Here is a 20,837-nt window from a genome sequence, read left to right on the forward strand (position 1 = left end):
GAGTGGACCGTCTTATTCAACTATGGACATAGCACTCTGTAAAAGTGGTGAGGACCTTGTAGAACTTTCCTATTGATGTACATGTAAGTGAATGTTTCCATTCTGTTGTTTATCTCGTTTTTTCACATGTGGCCAATTAACACAGGTTCTGTAAGGATCCTAAGGGAGTGAGGAGGCTAGTAATTAAGAAATGCTATGGGAATTTAGAGTGTGTAAAGGTGGTATTTCAAATCAGTGGAAAAGATGGGTCATTTAATACATGACAGTAGAAGCCATTTGGAACTGACAGCCATTTGGAAAAAAAATAAAACTAGATCGCTTATGCGAAAGTAAACTCCAGAAAATTAAAGATTTAAATACTTTAAAACTGTGAATGTGCTAGAAATATACATAGGTGATTTGTTTTTTGTAATATTGGTATAGAGAAAGTCATTCTAGGCAAGACTCTCAACATAAAATTCGTAACAGAAAATACTCATAAATTTGACTACATACAAATTTTAAATTTTGTAGAGAAAAACGTACCACAAGCAATGTCAAAAGATAAATAACAAACTAGAAAAAGAATATTTGTAACATATTTCAGAAAATGAGCCAATTTCTTTAGCATTTAAAGTAGTCTTAAAATTGGTATGAAAAAGATAAACACTTCAATAAAAACTGGACAAGGACATGGAGTGTCAGTTCCCAGAAAAATAAATACAAGGAGAGTCACAGCAACCTTATTTATAATAGCCAAGTCCTGGAAATAAAAGTTCTTCAGTGACATGGCTTATTAACTAAGTTATGATAACAGCTGTTAAAATGAATGAAGTAGAGTTACATATATTGATATAGAAAGATGTTCATATGTCCAAAGTAATAGTTTTAAGTTAAAAGTACCTGGTAAGTTGCATAACAATGTTTACTATAATCCCATTTGTATATAAAAATATATGCCAATCTGGAAGGATATACAAGTTAATGGTTAACTCTGGGGATTAGGTGTGGAATATAAGAGAATAATTTTAGTTCTGTACTGTTTGAATTCTACATTGTATTACTTTTGTAATAAGTTAAAACACCATCTAATTAGATAAATGTGAAGGCAAATTGTAGTAAAGGCTCAAACCCCAGGTAATGAAAATGGAACATAAGACCAAATACATCATGAGAAGAGTAATCAACAAGGCTTAGTCCTGAATTGGTACAGGGTGAGGGGATTGCCCGCTGTGTCCCAGATCTCATATTCTTTTGCCATCTGTGTCAGTGTGGGTCATTCGGGAAGCAGATGCTGAGACAGTTAGGAGTGCAAGAAGTTTATTGAGGAGTAATGCCTGTGAAAGAAAGGGGGAGGGATCAAGACTGGGGAGGAAAAGCCCTCAGACTGTGGTGCTGATCTGACACCTAAAGAGGCGAAGACGGGAAGAAGGATTAGATCGAGAGGACTCCCAACCACAAGGCAGACCAGACAACGCCAATCCGACAGCGAGCTCTAGTGCCCAGATGTCTATCAGAGGAGGCCTGTTTCGGGCAGAGAGCGCCAGACTCTAGTACCCCCACTGTGCTCAGCAGTTAGCTGGGGACTCCCAGAGGAGCACGGCCTCAGCTCCTGCGCCCTTGTGGATGCCAAAGGTGCTGCAGCTGGAGGCTCAGTTTCAGCACTCCTTCCAGCAGAGCAGCAAGCTCTTTCTTGAGGGGAGATCAGAGTGGGCCACCTCATTGGCCACCACATACATGTTCTTCTCCACATACATTCAGGGAGTAGCTCTTCCAGGGTGCCAGTGGGCCTCACTGTCGGAGGGGAAATTTAGAAGAGGGAGATTAGAGAGACAAACTACAGCCCCTGTTGCTGCATTTCGTCCCGGGGCTGCCAATGATGCTCATTCTCTCCCTCCTCCACTATCTATTTAAAAGTCCCCTTGCCCTTGGCTATCACCTCTGCTCATCTCAGTGACTACCTGGTGGCCTTACCCAAGTCCTCATTCCTGAGGGATTTGAGCACCTCATAACCATCCCATTCTCAGGCCCTTGTCTATCCACTATCAAAACTGGGCAAGGAAGTGCCAGGATGGGGACACTGTTGGCTGTGGGGGCAGGATAATTCCTCATTGTGTGGGAGTCACATTGCACATTGCTTCCCTCATAACCCCCATCATTGTGAAATCCAAAACATGCACACACATTTCCATACATCTTCTGGCTAAGATCTATAAAACTCAGAAAGTTTGTAAACTTATAAACCCAAAGCCTTTTCTCTCCAGATTATTGTCTATACAAGAAGTTTCAAAAACAACGAATTGACTTTTCTGCTTGCCACAACCCTCCTCCAGGAAATGTGCATCTCCTGAATTGCCTAAATACTTTGGGTCTGTGTGACAAGGAGGTGTGGGTGAAAACAAACTGTTTAATACTTCAAAAGGTTTGAGGTGGAAAAATTTTTTAAAAACCATCTTTAAGGCTTGCCATTTTCCAATAAAGTTGAGGTGAGGCTGTCAGCAGACTGAGGGTGGGGAGGTAACTGTGGAGATTTGAGGAGAAGAAAGAAGACGTGAAATCTCATCTCCGAGAACGGGAAGAATGCTGCTTAGATGGAGCCTGTCAGCTCAGCTGTGTGATTTTCTCCAGTGGTTGCTCGGGTGAAAGCAGGAAAATTGCTGGGTTCCTTCTGCAATGGGGTTTGCCCCAGATACAAGAGGAGATGGGAAAAGATGTTGAGGGGACTTGTGAGAAGGTGTTGGTAACGAGGGGCCGTAGCATCTGATTTGGACAAGGATTGATACTCCTCCCTCCTTTATATAGTTAACATTTCCTTGTCACCTGGTTCCTCTTAAGACTGGCTCATGTCATTAGTCTTAGAAACATCCTTTCTTGGCCCCATTCACATCTCCTTCCAGCTTCCACTCTATCTCTTGCCTCCTTCACAGTCAAATTTCTCAAAAGATTTACCTATACCTGTGATCTTCATTTCCTCACCTCTCATCATTCAACCCACTCCAAACCAGATTCTGCCTCAGTTGTGAACTTGTACAGTCTCATAAAAGTCACCCGTGACTTCTGGACCACTAAGGCCAACAGATATTTAGGGACACTTCTTAGCATTGCCTTATTTGATCTCTTAGGAGGATTTGGCACTTTTGACCATTCACAAAAGTATTCGTGAATACTTTTGTCCCTTTGGCTTCTATGACAAACATTCTCTTAGTTTTTCTTCCTATCTCAATGACTGCTCCTTCATTTTCTTCATTCTTGACTCATCCTTTTCTGCCTTACTTTTTCAGTTAGGATGGAGTGTGGATCCACTTAACAGAAAAGAAAAATTAACAGCAGCTTTAAAAAGATGAAAGAGTAACTCGCTCGTGAATGAAGGAAGCCCAAAGGTAGGCCATACAGGGATCCAGTGCCTATCTTTCTGTTTCAACATCTGAGCATCCTCAAGGTTACCTCATGGTCCAAGATGCCAAGATGGGAGCCATCACATCTGTATGCCAGGAGACATCAAAAGGGAGAGAGAAAAGGCAAACTGTTGCACTTTCTAGATGAGTCATTAAAGAGACTTCTCGTAAGCCCCATACAACCCCTTGGCTTATATTCTGTTGACCTCCCGGCTATAACAGATGCTGAGAAATAGTGTCTTTTAACTGAATAGATCAGGGCCCTATTACTAAAGAAGAAGGGAGGATGGATACTGGGGAGCTAATCAGCAGGCAGATTGGGCATCCCTGGGGCCTTATCCTGAGGCTCTCCCTTTCTCATCCTATACTCTTTTGAGACGAACTCACCCATGTCCGTGGCTTTCAGCACCATGTTCTACTATTGATTACAAAGCCATTTTTTGTCACTCCATGCTCCCTTGACCAGAGCTTTTTTGGTAGACTGTTGGCCTTCAAGTCCTGAAGGAGCACTACACTGTGAGCTCGCACTTGGACCTAGGTGTGCCCATCACCTAGGACACATTCAGGATTCAGGAAATATCATCTGAATGCAAATAATGTTAGAACTGGGGGAATTGAAGAAGCCTGGAAAGGAAAGGGCCAAGGGAGCCATTTCTGTGTGATGCAGCTCCTGTGTCAGGGCGACCGGGAGCACTGAGGGGGAGTGAGAGGGCTGAACTGCCCCGCTTCCACCTCCTTCACTGAGTCTGGGGAGAGACACTTCGCTGCCTTCCCAGGCCTTGCCGCCTGCGCGTTCGTTCCACAGTGACACGTCTGCACGCTTATCCCTGCAAAATCTTCGCTGGCCTGGAGTAGCGTGCAAGCAATCTGGGTATGAAAAATATTCAGTCCAAGAAGTTTTTATTTTACTGAGCATTATAGAATTATAAAATTTGGATAATGAGAACCATTCACATAAACTCAACAGGAAGTGGGCGAAGGCCTATTCTGTGGAGGGGCTAGGCTAGATACAGGGGAGAGGCGAAAACCTCATCTCCACAGAGCGCACACACAAGCACACACACTCACACACACACACTCACACTTGGGAACATTCACATTTCCACTCTATTTATTCAACAATTTCTTGTTTAGGTTTCTACCCTATGCTGCATACTCTCTTAAGGCACTTGGGATGTAAGGATATAAATTACTCAGAATAGGAAATAGTTCCTTTTTTTCCTGAATTTTAAGAATGAAGAATTGAGGAGGATAAATTCTTGTTTTGGAACGTTCAATTTGCCTGTAATGCGTGTTTTAGATCTAGGAGATTATTACCCTTAACAGTCTGCTTTCAAGATTTATTTTTTCCCTCAAATTTATTTTGATAGTAGTCCAAGTAAAATATGTTTTGTGAAAAATTAGTTCCATTTTCCTTCCAAATAATACTGGACTAAATAACTCAGAACTTTATCTGGATTTAAAAAAAACACAAATGCATGTCACTTATATTCACATTATTCTTGTTAAAGGCATTTGAGTGTTCTAAATTTTCTACCAATTTGACTGTTGATGTATGAGCTTGCCTTTCTGCTTTGGACAATATTAGACAATATTAGAACTACTAAGTGATTCTCACTTTCTTACCCGAAAGAACCATAAGGGAAATGATTAAAAAGCTTAATGATAGCATATCCAAGATAAGAATATATTTTCTTGAAGCCCAAATTGGAACTAAGACGTAACTCTTCTTTTGGTTTTTTAATTCTTTAAGTAGGAATATTTCTAATTGGAAAATCAACAACAGAGCTAAGAAAAAGCAATTGTGATACGCCAGGTTCTAGCAGGGTTCCCGGAGACTGTACCCCAATACTTGACGTCTTATTTGATGGCCAGAATAGGGGGAGGAGGCGAAGTATCTTCAATTTCAAAGTGGCCAGAAGTTTCCTTTTTAGCTAGAAGTAGATACTGACTTCCCACCTGAGGGCAGACAGCTCTTTTGATTTAAGATTGACATTTTTGTGAGCCTTTTAGTTCTGCAAAGTTAAAGCCAGATCTTTTTCTGGGACAAAGTGTTTAAGATAAAGAGGACCTAAACTGCTCTCCATAATAACATTTTAAAAATCCTTACTATGAGCAGAGTTACATCTTTGTAAGATTATAATGATGGTGACTTGGAAGAAAAGGTTTTCTTCTCCTTCATACAAAGGGAGAGATGGGGGACTGGTGGAGGACATGCTTATCTGGAGGAGGTCTGGCGATGCTGGCACTAGGGTGATGACCAAAGGACAAAGGTGGGAGATGTCCTGGGGATGCTTTGTGGATCGCAAGGTGGGTAGAACCTAGGATAGCAACACCCAATATCCAACGGTGTGTTATTGGCTCCTGTGTTGTAATTTCCTTCTGCTTACCCCATGCCTTCAGTAAAGTTGTGTTAAATGTTACTGCATAATCTTAGCTGTGCTCTGGGAATTAGGAGTGAGGCTTGTGGCCATGCTTGGGGCCCAAAAATCCTAGGAGAGGGACAGCAGTCAGAAGCCGTGACAAAATGGCAATAATTGGGGGCCAGAGAGAGAGATGGCTGCATTTCAGGACAAGCAACCACTAGGACAGACCCATGTTATACCTAAGCATTTCCTGAGGGCTCTCAGGAAGACTTGGGGGAAACCTGATAAAAAAATGACATTTCTGCATTCATGAAAGATGGGAACTCTGGCCGTATTAGATGAGATTAAAGGAAGGGATGACCTCTGAAGATTAAGAATGTGGGACATCTATGTTACAGACTTAGAAGAGATCTTCAGAAACCTGGAAGGATTGCCAAGACCATTCAATGGGGAAAGAATAGTTGTTTTGACAAATGGTGCTGGGACAACTGGATAGCCACGTGCAGAAGAATGAAGTTGGACCCCATCTCACATCATATAACAATTAACTCAGAGTAGAGCAAAGACCTAAATTTCAGAGCTATAAACTGTAAAACCTTCAGGAAACGTAGGAGTAAATCTTTGTGACTTCAGATTTGACAATGGAGTATTAAATATGACACTGAAACATGAGCAACAAAAGAAAAAATAGATAAATTGAATGTCTTCAAAATTAAAAACGTTTTTGTGTCAAAGGACACTGTCAAGGACATGAAAAGATAATCCATAGAATGGAAAAAAATACTTGTGAATTATATATCCAATAAGAATCTCATAGCCAAACTATGTAAGAACTCTTACAACTCAACAATAAGAAGGCAAATAACCCAGTTAAAAAATAGACAAAGGATCTGCATAGACATTTCTCCAAATAAGATATAGAAATATCCAATAAACACATGAAAATATGCTCAATATCTTGCAAATCAAAACCATAACGGGATACCACTTCATATGCACTAGGATGAGTATAATAAAAAAGTCAGATAACATCAAGTGTTGGTGAGGATATGGGGAAATCAGAATCCTCATACATTGCTAGTGGGGATGTAAAATGATGTAGCCACTTTTGAAAACAAGCCTGGCAGTTTCTCAAATGGTTAAACATGGAGTTACCATGTGATCCAGCAATAATTCCACTCTTCAATGTGTGCCTAAAAGAAATGACAACATATGTCCACACAAAAACTTAGACACGAATGTTTACAGCAACATCATTTATAATAGCAAAAAATGGAACCAACCCAAATGTCCATTAGCTGGTGGGTGGATATATGAAATCTAGTATATCCATAAAATGGAATATTATTTGGCCATAAAAAGAAATGAAATAGTGATTCATTCTACAACATGGAAGAACCTTGAAAACATTATGCTAAGTGAAAGGAGCCAGCCACAAAAGAGCACGTATTATGTGATTCCATTTATATGAAATGTCCAGAATAGGCAAATCTACAGAGACAGAGTATACACTAATTGTTGCCTAGGGTGGGCAGAGTGGGACTGACTGCTAAAAGATAGAGGGTTTCTTTCTTTTTTTTTTTGAGGAAGATTAGCCCTGAGCTTACATCTGCTGCCAATCCTCCTCTTTTTGCTGAGGAAGACTAGCCCTGAGCTAAAATCCGTGCCCATCTTCCTCTACTTTATATGTGGGACGCCTGCCACAGCATGGCATACCAAGTGGTGCCATGTCCACACCCGGGATCCAAACCGGCGAACCCTGGGCCGCCAAAGTGGAAAGTGCGAACTTAACCGCTGTGCCACCTGGCTTGCCCCAATAGAGGTTTTCTTTTTAAGTTGATGAGAAAGTTCTAAAATTGACTGGTGATGGTTGCATATATCCATGAATATACTAAAAACCACTGAATCGTATACTCTAAATGGGTAAATTGTATAGTATGTAAACTATATCTCAACGCTGATATATATATATATAAAGCTGAGATATATATGTATTTATATAGTAGGATCATATATATATTTATATAAAAAAGAATACGCCTAGTTTGCCTTCCACTGTAGATGCAATGGGACAAGTCATGCTCCCACGGCCAGACTCTTGCATAATGTTAAAAGCTCTCAGGGGAAGGAGATTTACCACCTCTGGCAACTCCCAGCGTCAAACAAGCCTCAAGGGCAGCACACTGTCACTCTCTAGTCCACAGACCCTTGCCTAGCTCTACTAAGAAACCTTGATATTCTACAGCTTGATATCAAACTTAGACACCTGTAGGGACAAGCCAGGTCACAGAAGTGTGGCTGTGGCTCAGTGGAAGGGAGCCACGGGGCAGTTGGTGAACTGGGGGGTAGTGGGGTGCTACCACACTGGGAACGCGCACCTGGAGTCACACAATATGCAGTCCGGATAACTCCCCAAAGACTTTCAAAATGAAAACAAAACAGAACGAAACACAACACAAAGCCAATACTTGGTCAAAGAAGGAAAGCATGCCACTGGGCAAGATTTCTCCCATAGGTCATGGGTTCTTGGTCCTTGGTCTACAAGAGACGAGCAATAGCTGTAAGTATGTTACTTTTCCTTTTCTTGTCTGAATTTTTCCACATTCTCAAGGGCATAGAATCTTAACAGAATCATCTTTTTTTCTTTTGTTTATTTGTCATCTCTGGTGCTGGTTGTACCCTGGGCTGACAAATTAGTTAAAACCTCCATTTCAACCAGGAAAGCCTCCTGTATCTGAACGTCTGCTTTGGGCCATCACTACTGGCTTGTATTACCCAACTTTGAGTTTGCAGTGTTCGAAGGTGAAGTGGACAGACGTGGTGGTTGCCATTTCTTGTGCTTCCGTCGTGTCTTCAGATAGCCTGGCCACATCATCTGCAAACTCCCACTTGCTCCTCTCTGTTCCCAGCTGCAGCCCTCATTAGTGTTGAATTGATTTCTGGGGCTGCAGCACCCGGTCAATGGCAGGCCCTCCTGCCCCCCTCCCCCAGTGAGAGGTAAAAGGCTGCAGGCCCAGTGGGGCGCTTGCGCTTACTGTAAACCCATCCCGACTCCCCACCGAGTGTGTCTGCACACAGCCCTGGCCTTTTCAGCTCCTTTCCACAAGGACTCCCCTCCGCAGTAAACATTTTAGCAAAGTGCATTGCGGGGGGCAGGGGGAGTCGGGGAGGGGTGAAATATGAGCTCCAAAGGGACACTTTGTAGTTAGGGGAAAACAGGACACCCCAATTCTCATACATATAACACTCATTAATGGCCAAGGGTGAATATTTGGATTTTATCTAAGCGTGGAATTCTGTTTCTAAATTCCCCTGTTATCTAGCGATCAGCAGGATTAGTTTCACTGGCAAATAATGAGACAGAAAAGGCCCAGTTAGAGTATTTAGTCCTTATATGGTACATTTCATCTCAGTGATTCAGAGCCTTTTTTAATAGTTATAAAATTTACCCCCCCCACCCTCTACCCCCAACAGCTTCTCAAGTAGGTGAATGTTATCATTTTGGAACCTAAGTAAGACACGCAGTTGAGCCCAGGAACTTGGCCTTCCAGACAGTTCTTGACACTTAGGCACCTTCTCACTGCTGTTTTTCTAACGTCGCTAGTCAATTTCAGTGCAAATTTCCCTTCACTGTGTGCCCAGGAGATATGAGGAAGCCATTGTGTTATGTGACCATTTGATTTTTAAAGAAGGGGACCTTGATCTCAGACATGTAATCCTTGAATCACAGCTGGAAGGGACCTTAGAAATCACTTGGTCCCTTTTCCCTCAATGAAGATATTGTTCAAGAGACACAGAGAGGGTGAATGATTTGCTCAAGGTCACACAGCAAGGTAATGGCTGAGATAGGAAGTTGGGAGATTTTTGTTTTGTTGTTTTTTTGACAGCTACTAACAGATGTAGAAATTATGTCAGTGATTCCCAACATGGTGAATATGCAGTGTGAGCATTATAATGGTGAGATACAAAGACGTCAGCCAGCCTTTGAATTTAGGTGATTGAATGGAGGACCACCCTCAGCCCCCACCACACACACACGACATATGATAAATACATACAAAAGAGAAAACAGCCCTCTAAGACTTCATTCACCACGTTAATCAGGATGGTAGTGATACGGACAGAGCGTAGGGAAAATTGAGCTGGGCAGCCTGAGTTTGAGGGTACTATCTAGTTTTCCTCAAGGGATCAGGCTCTGTATTTAATGGACTCAAGTAACCTGGCTATTGATCAGATAAACTTTTTCAGAAGGGTGGGGATAATCCATCAGGCTTTTCAGAAATTGGACAAAATGTCCCACAAGATTGTTCAACTCCTTTCACTCTGATGACACAGTCTTCTGTCAACTATCTGATTCCTACCTTTGTACTCTAGTCAGCTGGATCCTGGAAAGGTAGCTCCCTCAAGAGTAGATAGGACCTTTGAGTCACTGGAAAGTTCTATCTGCCATTATAAATTAGTGCATTGGCTTTCTGATTTATACATCAATCTCTTACAAGTTTGGTTACTGTGAATCAGCCAATGATTTCTGGATCAGCCAATCATCATCTTCAGACCATGCAAAACTGAGGACCAGAGATGGGACCATGATGACCATCCCTCTCCATTCACTCCTCACCTCCTCCCTCACCAAATGCTATAATTCTGTGAGGGCCAGCTGGAGACAGCCTCCTTGTCTCATTACATACTGCTAAAATCATACATAAGTGGATTTTAGGAGGGAAAAGAAATAGGAGAAGATAACATTTAGTGTGACTTAGAGACAGTGGCTGTGGCAGGTTCACACACACAGTAGGTGAAGCGAGGGAGAGTCTCTTCTTTCTACTGAGGAGGCGAAATTTCCAGAGTGGTTTGGTAAGTGACAAGGAAATAGGGAATCAAAAGATGTCTATAGACATACATAGACGGGCAAGACACGGGATGTTCACACTCAAATTCTGCCTACACCTTCAGCTATCCCTCCTTCTGAGGACCCTGAGGGGAGTACAAGCGTAGAGGACTAATCTAGACAAATAAGAGTTGCTGTTGACTGTGATTTGGTGTCAAAGCCTAATCTAAACGTCTAAGGAGTCAGAGCGGACCATATGGAGGATTCCCTTCGCCCAAGCTAGTGACAAGAGGAAGAGCAAGAGAGAGGAAGAATTTTCCCCTGAGAGTAGGTCTGGCTTAGTTCACTTGCAGCCCCTTACTACTGCGGGGTCTAGGGCAAAAAAGGAAACTCCCAAGAGATGGGAGTTCTAAGGAAGAATCCACTCTGTCCTTAGCATTATAGACCAAATAATGTCATTGGTTTTGAGCAGGACTCCGGTGAGCATGGGACGGGGGTGCAAATGAGAAAGAGCGGCTGGGGTCTGAAATGCCTCAATCTAGATCCATGTGTAGAAGCAGAGGAGGTGAGGAGAGGAGACTTAAGCTCCTGCCAGAGGCCTGTAACTTGACTCATGTGTGTGGGATGAAGGGCACTGGCCTTCCGTGTACATGATGCCCATTAGGGGAGGGCTCATAGACAGCATTTGGGCTTTAAATGAGGATGGTGAGTGGGATTGTCGGATCCCTGGGAAACCACGGTGGAAGTGAGTTAGTCAGAGGTGTCCCAATATGGGGCTTCAAAGCAGGGGTATTGATCTTGCTTCTGAGCAGAAGCCCTCACAGTGAGTCAATGTATCTTAAAGCCACAGGCAAAGAAGCCAATTTTAGCCCAGACATTGAGGAACAGCCACAGCAAGATAGTCCTGGAAACAGGACTGAAAGATGCAATTTGAAGGATAGTTAGCGGTATGAAAAATGCCATGTTTTAAATTTTTTGCAGTGTAATTCTCTTAGAGGTGAAGTTTTAATAATCCATATGAACTTATTATTCACAATTTTTCTGAAGAATGACAGGCAAAATGGTCTTCTTTGTTGTTAGGAGTGACAACGGAGCCCAATTATGCAGAGTTTTTTAAAATAATGGAGCAGAATGTGCATACTTTTTAGAGGCACGGCCAGCAGCCACTGTCACCTTTTCTTTGTAAGAAAAGGAGAAATTCATCCATTCCTCCATGTGTTCATGCAGTCATTCAGCATTTACTGAACAAGGCACTAGGACTGGGTAAGTGCCGGGTAAAAAGTGCTAAATAAGGTAGAGCCGTGCTCTCCCAAAGTTTACAGTTAATTGAGGAGACAGATAAACAGGAAACTATAGCAGGGTGTGAGAAGCTCAGCAGAAACTCAAGCATTCCTCTTCTTAGAGGAGATCTCACCCCTGCTCATCAGCCAGAGGTTGACTTGTCCCTTGTCTTCTCAAGGATTGCTGGCCTTATCACTAACACCAAGACACCCTGGTGACCCAGATCCTTGTTCCCAAGGGGCCAGTGTGTCCATTCCTTCTTTGTGGAGCCTGAGGAAATGATGAGAGAGGATGCTCTCCCTTCATTCCCTGATCACTCTGTCCTGCTGATAGCATCAGACCCTTGTGGACTGCTTAGCAAATAGCAAGTTCTTGCCTGCAAGTTAGGGCAAAGATAGGAAGGAATTAAATTCTGGCTAACTGGAATTTTCCTCTGTGCTGCCCATGGTAGGCCCTTCAAGACTGAAGCCTTCACATGGACAATGTCTCACGTGTGGCCCCAGCTGTCCACTTTGTTCCCATGCCCACAACATCCATGACGGTGGCCTGTCTTTTTAGCTCTGGAAGATTCTAGGATCCCCTCATCCTTGGTGTGAAGGTTTTACAAGGATGTATCTAGGTATGGTTCTCTCTCTCTTTTTTTTCCTCCCCAAAGCCCCAGTGCATGGTTGTGTATCCTGGTTGTAAGTCCTTCTAGTTCTTCTGTGTGGGTTGCCACCAGAGCATGGCAACTGACAGGCAAGTGGTGTGGTTCCCCGACCGGGAAGTGAACCTGGGCCACTGAAATGGTGGGTGAGAGTGCTGAACTTTAACCACTATGCCATCAGGGCTGGCTGTGTGTATGGTTCTCTTATTTCTTGTGCTGGAAACTCAATGGACTCCTTTGACATATAGACTGATGAGCTTTCCTTCTTGTATTATTTCCTTCATTGGTCAGAAGTTGGCCCTCCTGGATTCATCATCTGGGTCTCTTTTCTCTTATTGTGTCTTAGGTTTTGTTAATTACTTGGTCTGCTTTCTGGGATATTTCCTTTACTTTGTCTCCAAATTTTCTGTTGAAATTTTGTTACGATGACACTAATAATTTTCATTTCAAAGAATTCTTTATGGATTGCTGGTTATTCTTTTATAATAGCAGAATGTTTTCATTTCATGGACACAGTTTTGTCTCAAATCTCTTGCAGAATACTAATGAGGGTAACTTTGGTTCACTGAATCACCTCCAGTTCCTCTCGGGTCATTTGTTTGTGTTTGTTTATCTTGGTCTTTCTTACTCATATTTGAGATCTCCTCAAGTGTCTGATATTCCTTTGTTGTCTGTTCACGGATGATTGACAGGATTGGTGTGCCTGGATGGAGAGTCTGTAGACTAGGTGAGCAGGCAGGGAGCCAGCTGGCATCTGAGGAACTTCTACAAGTTTGAATTTGTAGGTTTCAGCCTTGGGATCTCAACCCTCCCACTGGCTGCCGTAGGTTTCCTGCCTGAGTGTTTGAACTTCTCAAGCTCAAGTCTGACACTTTCATTTCCCAACAGCCTGAGGAACATCTTCACCAATGAGATCTACTAACATTTTCAATTCCAGATGCTCCCAATTTACTCTCTTCCTTCACAATCCTGTTTCCCTCCCTGGGCTTCATATTTCTGATAGCTACACTATCTTACCAGTGTTAAAACCCGGTAAATATTCTCCGTATTTATTCTGTTCCAGAGCCTTGAAGATACTTCTTGTCCACCTCCCTCTTCCCATTGCAGCCTCTCCCATCAGGTTGTCATTATTTATTGCCTGGAAAAATTCCAAGTTTCCCTCTGGCCTCTTCTCTCTCACTAACAGGTTAATATTCCCCGAATGTAGTTCTCTTTACATCATTCTGCTGCTCAAAATTCTTTCCTGGATCCCTTCTCTTTACTCGTTAAGGCCCAACTCCATTAATCTGGTGTTCAAGGGTCCAACCCACTTCTCCCCCCGCATTGCCCACAGGAGGCACAAGCGTACAGCATGGGCTCTGGCGCCAGAGACACAGTCAGGTCCTAGCTCTGATGATTGCAGGGCAAATTATTTGCCCTCTCTGAGCCATAGATTTCTCACCTCTAACTTTAGGATAATAAAAGTAACTACTTCATGGATTACTGAGAAGACAATGAGATGATGCTAGCAAAAGCAGCAGCATAGGGCCTGGTTCATAATAAACACTCCTGAAAGGCTATATTGCTGGTTACTACTATTGTTATTATTGGTAATTTCACTTCTTGAGTCCAATATCTTTCAATCAAATTGGTCTCCTCTCTGTTCCGTGACTGGGGCCCATCCTGTCCCACCTCTGTGCTCTGGTTCATGTTGTTTTTCTACCTTAAGTGCCTTCCTTCCTCTCTACAATGTCAATTTTTTTAATACTTTTTATATTGTGGTAAAATATATATAACATAAAATTGAGCATTTTAACCATTTTAAGTGTACAGTTCAATGGCATTAAGCGCATTCTCACTGTTGTGCAACCATTACCACTATCCATCGCCGGAACTTTTTCATCTTCCCTGACAGATATAATAACTCCCCGGTCCCTCCCTCCTCAGCTCCTGCTGACCACCATTCTCCTTTCTGTCTCTATGAATTTTGCTATCCTAGGTACCTCAAGTAAGTGGAACTATTCAATATTTATTCTTTTATATCTGGCTTATTTCAGTTATTATTATGTCTTCAAGTTTCGTCCATGTTGTAGCATGTGTCAGAATTTCTTTTCTTTTTAAGGCTGAATAATATTTTGTCATATGGATACACCACATTCTTTATCCATTCCTCCATTGTTGGACACCTGGGTTGCTTTCACCTTTTGACCATGGTGAATAATGTGGCTATCAACATGGGTGTGCAAGTATCTGTTTGTGTCCCAGCTTTCACTTCTTTGGGGTATGTACCCAGAATTGGCATTGCTGGATCATATGGTAACTCTATGTTTAACTTTTTGATGAACTGTCCTACTATGTTCCACAGCAGATACATACGCTGTCAAATTTTAAATGTCCTTTAAGGTCCAGTTCTGTTGCCACCTCCTCCATGAAGCTTTTCAGAACTCGGGTAGCATTACGATGGTGCCACTCCGGAGCGCAATCCACCACCGTGGGTGATGGTGTCTCACTGTAGGTCGCCTTTCCTCAGCCTCCTTCAGGAGAGTCTTCTTTGTTTCCCGCGCTGCCTCACTCAGAGCAGGGGCTCGGTACCTCTTTTGTGAATGAAAGGAAGGGTGAATGAATAGAGTAACGACAAGCCTTGCTCTCAATTACCAGGAGATGCTGACACCTCACAGGGAGGGTGCAGGAGAGGAGAGAAAACTCCCCGCCCCAGAAGAGGTCAGCTCCAGATGCTTCCATACCTGAATGGAGGTAGTTGGTGCACTGTTTCTGCAGGCTCCTCACAGAGCTCCATCAAACTCTCAGTGTTGCTTTCTTGGCTCAGTCTCCCCTGTCACATTAAGAAGCAGCATGTGTTGCCAGTGTCTGTCAGATTTTCCTAATAAGGAAAACAGGTTGCCACTTGGGTCTGCGGAGACATTTTGGATGCATTGTATTTAAATTTTGTTTTCATTGAAAATTTATAGCCACCACCTTCTACTCTAATGTAATGAATAATTAGAAGCAATTACAAGGAAATTTAGCAAATTACTAAGCCATCTAGGAGTAAAAATTAGTGTTTATGGTGTTTTTCCTTGGCTGTCTGGCAATCCAAAGTGATGTATGATGTGCATGCAGACACCAGGCACAGATCCCCTTCCATGCACCTCGCAGTTTTCCAGTAAGATCATAAAAATCAATGCATGGCAGTAGAGTCTTGTGACATTAAAGGGCCTGCTTAATAAATATTGGATGATGGGAGGGGGATGATGAATTTGAATGGTAGAAACTTAGCCACAAAAGGTTTTATGTTGGTGCATTTGGAGATAACTTTTTTTAAAACAGTTTATTTTTCTATTTAAAAATGTACATTTTAATTAAAGAAATTAAAGGGAAAACCCAGAAAAGTGAAAGAAATTTAAAAAAATTCTGCCTAGCTTGTCACCCAGAGCATACTATTTTCTCACTTTGGCATGTTGACTTTATATTTTCCATGCATATTTGCATGTTTTACTTGTCATATCACACTGCACAAAAAATTTACCATTTTAATTTTAAAATTTAGTAGAATCATATAGATGTACCCTCATGTTACTACGGCCAAGCCACACAGACAACCTGATTATTTTACATTCCTTATGACTGTAGTTTTAGCTTGCTTCCACCTTCTAATTATTATAAATAATACTGCAGTGTGTGTCATAGTACATATAGCATTTTTCTATATTTTAAATTAGGATTCTAAGAAGAAAGATTCCTAGGTCAACGGATATAGACTTTTTAAGTTTCTTGATTCTTATACTCAATCGCTTTCCTAAGGGTTTATACTTGTTTTTCAACCTTCGATGTTGAGAATGCCTGTTTCATTGCATCTGCACCAGTATTACATGGTATCATTAACGCATTTTGCTACTTTAGGAGGCAATTTTCATTTCTTTGATTGTAACTGACGTTGGGTGAACTTGGAATCAGTCAGGTTCAGTAGCAGGGAACAGAATTCACTGGATCCAGTTTATGGGGAAGACTCATCTCATTACGTGCTCTACAGAAGAAACAGGCCTCAGTTGAGCTCTCATATATGACTTGGAGGGCTGCGCCACAGACTGCATCACAGAAAGAACTGCTCCTGCCACATGAAGCCCCCACAGCTTGGGAGTCTCTACAGGAAAACCAGAGAGCCCAGCCAGCAATTGCCAGTGGAAACTGCAGAAGGACCACAAAACACAGCCTTACCACACTTCTGCCTTCAACCGCTTCTGGAGCCCTAGCTTCAAGGGAGTCCCATAAAAGTGGTTTTGAGATTTTGAGCTTCTCAAGTACAGGAAAGTCCAGGAGAAGGAGGGCAGAATGGATGTTCAACATTGTTCGATGTGTTTGTGATGTTTGTTAACCTGTTGTATTGCCTCTTAAATGAATTGTCATTTTTTGAATTCTTTCTTGACTAACTTGTAGAAGAAGCTGTGAGCAATGAGAAAGACATGATGTCATTATTTCTAAGAAGCTTATAGCCAGCCTTATCTTTAGCAAAACTGGAGGCTGGGCAACAGTGAGAAAGGGCAGGAGATGACTCCATTGGTTGCCATACCACAGAGGGGTCCAAAGGTCTAAGGTGGGTTTCTTTGTACGTATATCAATTAATATTGAAGCAACAGCAAGAAATAATTTTTTGTTGTATCTAATGCAGCAGCATAGTAATTCCAATATTATTATTTTCTCTTCCTGATAATACTTGAACCTTCTTCATTCATTAACTTCTTAAGCAACTTGGGTCTTCATTGAATAAATTCTGATCATTTAAGCATAATCAGCAATGAATCAAAGACTCCCTTCTTACCCTCAGCTCACCTTCTAGGGCTGCATAACCCCAGGGATCACTGTTCACACAGAATATAATGTGAATGGCCCCTGACGTAGTCGTGCTCCAATGCAGAGGCCTTGTCAACCCCCTCAGTTCATTGGAGGATTGGTTCTACTTTTCCTCCTTACCATGCTTTTCAGAAAGATGCTGACACTCAGGGAGCTACAGAGGGTTATGGGGAACTGGACCCTTAGAAAGCCTAGAATGGCCTTTTTTCCGAGATGGTGTGAACTCAGAAGACATCACCCAGACCCACCAACATTCTTTTCCAGAGAAATCCCTCTCTAGTCATGGCTTTTTGTCGTTTGAATTAGCAGCCAAGATTGAACAATTTTGCCTATGGATAATAGGCTTTTACTTTGAGGATTATTTGGAAGACTGACTAAATCTAAAGAAGTAGTAGATTAATTTAAGAAAGTAGGAATAAGTCTGTTGCAAAGGCAAAACATTAACAGTTTCCTTTCAACGTCCTTCTCCAAAGCCTTAGATTTGGGCATTGACTCCTACCCCATGACTTTTATGGAATGGCGCCACATTGCCCTGCACACCTAGAGGAAGGATTCTGAGTTCTGACCTGTCTCTCCAGCTTCTCCTGTCTAAGAACCAGATGCAAGTCCCTGGAATGAACATCTTCAGATGTTTGTAAGTGATGGGAACAAAGCTAAGTGAGTTGATGGTTCCCATCCAGCGCCTGCTGATAGTAAATTGGGTGGCATCTGCAGGTGGATGGATGAGGGACCATTCTAAGTAGAGCCCAATTCCTTATGGAAGGAACTTCAACTTCTGTCATTAGGAAGACAGAAGGCTCCCAGACTTTGGGTGTATTCAATCATTGTTTCATAGGCAAGGGAAAGAGTTGAGCTGCAAAGGCAATGTGGGTTTAGGTAAGGGGTGATAGGGGTGTACGTATGAAAGAGAGAGAGAGAAAGACAAGCCACAGTTAGAGAAATTTCACTTGTAGAAAGAAAAATAACCCTCTACCTGGGCAATGCTAAGTCAATTAATTAGTTGATTTATACCAAGAAAATACAAATACCAAAAGGAAGGTGTTCCTATTTTATTTTTTAAGCACTACTGTTGGTTTTGGAACAGCTACAATCTATAACTACCATATATTCTGGATTTTCCAGAGCAGTCTGGATTTTAAAGATACGCTTTCATTATCTCCATAAAACATCAAAATATTCTGGAAATGCAAATATTTCGACAACTGGTTAACTGAAGGACTCAAGGCATTAAGCATGACGAATGTGTAAATTCATTCTGTTGATTCTGAGCATGGATTCAAGGACCTCAAATGGAAAGCTTGATGTCACTGATCAGAGGCTTCGAGGCAGCAGAGAAGTCATCCATGGGCTCTGGCACTGAAAAATCTCTTTTAAAATGTGAATGAGTTATTCAGAGACTTGTCAGAAGATGTTTGGGGAAAAAAGGTAAATAAACAATTACTGAACACATGACGTTCTTCTCATAAGGGTAAGTAGGCAAATGTGCTGGCAATTTCACCAGCAGACGAATACCCAGGATGAAGGTAGTATTTCACTACTTGTTATGTGCTTTTTGCTATATTTTACATTTTTCATTTAAACTTTCCCCTTTCAATAAGACAAGTCTTTAAATATATAACTGATTTAATTGTATTTTTGTAATATTTTTCACATAAATAAGCTTAGAAGTCGGAGAAAGTTCTCTTAGTGAGAAAGCCAAGTTACTTAAAAGCAGGGATGTGGGACTGGGACTCCAAGGCAGTTCCGGCCACTTGCTGGATTGGCAATAAGTGACTTAATGTCTCTAAGACTTGGGTCCCTTGTTTGAAAAATGGAGGAAATAAATATCTCAAAAGTCTGTTGTGGTGGGGATCAGATGATTGTAACGTGATTGACCTAGACTAGGTATTCCATAAAGGATAGCTGCTATGAAAAATATTAATAATGAAATGTGAGCAAAAAATGTGACTTTAAGAGTCAGTACAAGATCTGCCGTGCTCACTTCAGCAGCACATATACTAAAATTGGAACGATACAGAGAAGATTAGCATGGCCCCTGCGCAAGGATGACACGGAAATTCGTGAAGCGTTCCATATTTTTTGGGGCTGGCCCCATGGCTGACTGGTTAAGTTCGCTCGCTCCGCTGCAGGCAGCCCAGTGTTTCGTTGGTTCGAGTCCTGGGCGCGGACATGGCACTGCTCATCAAGCCACGCTGAGGCAGCGTCCCACATGCCACAACTAGAAGGACCCACAACGAAGAATATACAACTATGTACCAGGGGTCTTTGGGGAGAAAAAGGAAAAAAAAAAAAGATCTTCCATTTTCCTCCCTTCCCCCATGTGACTAGCTGTGCTCTACATGGTGCAGGATCTGCTGCCCGAGACCCAGTGAGGCCAGTGTGGAGCAGAGCCCCCTGCTGACCAGAGATGAGCACACGGAATGAGTGAGAAATACACTTTGGCGTTATTATGCAACTGAAATGTGGGGGTTGTTTGTTACCGCAGCCTGAGAAGCCTCTCCTGACTGATGCAGGAGGGAACCCAGAACCTTCGCTGCTAGCCTATGTAGGACCCAGGGAGAGAGAGGTGATTAGGCTCAGGGGCAAGTAGTCACATGGGCTGGGGATGGAGTGGTAGTGACTGGAGGGAGGCCATGGGCCCTCCAGCAGTGAGCGGTAGAGTATAGAAGAAACTTCATATCCGAACAGACTTTGAAACAAGGAAAATATTATTCATTTGGGAGGTATCGAATTTACTGGCTCAGTTCCAGGAAAGTCTCAAGGGAAGTTAAAGGAGTCTGGAGACCTCCCACGTGTTCTTATAGCTGCCATCTCTTTATCCTGTCCAAACTGACAGGATGGAAATGTCATGTTAATTTCTGCAGAAGGGGGACCATGGGTTGGGTGACTGTGGCTGCTCTGAGGGCCAAGAAGGCTTCCCACCCAGCAGTAGGATATACTGCTCTTGCCGACTAGGTCTGTGGAGAGGCGAGTGACTGGTGGTAACCACCTCATCCCTTTGCCACACCAGTTCTCCAGATTCAGCTAGGGAGCCCCTGAATGGGGACTGCTGTCCTGTGTCTGAGTTCCTGGAAAAATACGTTGTCTACCGGGAGATGTTTTCAGATACAAAACGTAGTAGTCTCTCCATATTCCTGCCAGGTGGGTATACTTCATTGCTGAACCTAAAATTGAGATCGTGTGCAAATAAAAAGGCATAAACTGATGGTATAGCATCTTTGGGCCCTTTGGCTTTCTTTCCAGGCCCCTTTGTTCTCTGTAAAGAAGAAAGATGGGATGTTCTGCTTCTGACAGAGGATGGTGTCCTCCTCAATCCCACCAGCTGAGTCAGTTGCAGACCCTGCAGCAGAGGCCTTTGTAGAGTGAAACCTTGGGGTGCTGGCATTTCACCCACAACCAAGAGGTTGACGAGTAGTAAACAACCTTCTATACATTGAATTATCAGTACCCTGATCAAACCCTGGACAGAGCATTATCATCTCCATAGTTAATATCCTGATTCAGTGTTGTCCAAG

At 42.5% G+C, this 20,837-nt stretch overlaps 1 non-coding gene across 1 annotated transcript; it reads left to right on the forward strand.

Annotated features, from left to right (window-relative positions):
• The first annotated feature begins 19,295 nt into the window (after positions 1-19,295).
• LOC123280316 (U6 spliceosomal RNA) lies at positions 19,296-19,402 on the forward strand. The gene has a single exon (XR_006519123.1). It is a non-coding gene; the product is annotated as a U6 spliceosomal RNA (small nuclear RNA).
• The last annotated feature ends 1,435 nt before the right edge of the window (positions 19,403-20,837 follow it).

This window comes from Equus asinus, chromosome 23 (genome assembly GCF_041296235.1).
Source record: "Equus asinus isolate D_3611 breed Donkey chromosome 23, EquAss-T2T_v2, whole genome shotgun sequence".
Classification (NCBI taxonomy): domain Eukaryota; kingdom Metazoa; phylum Chordata; class Mammalia; order Perissodactyla; family Equidae; genus Equus; species Equus asinus.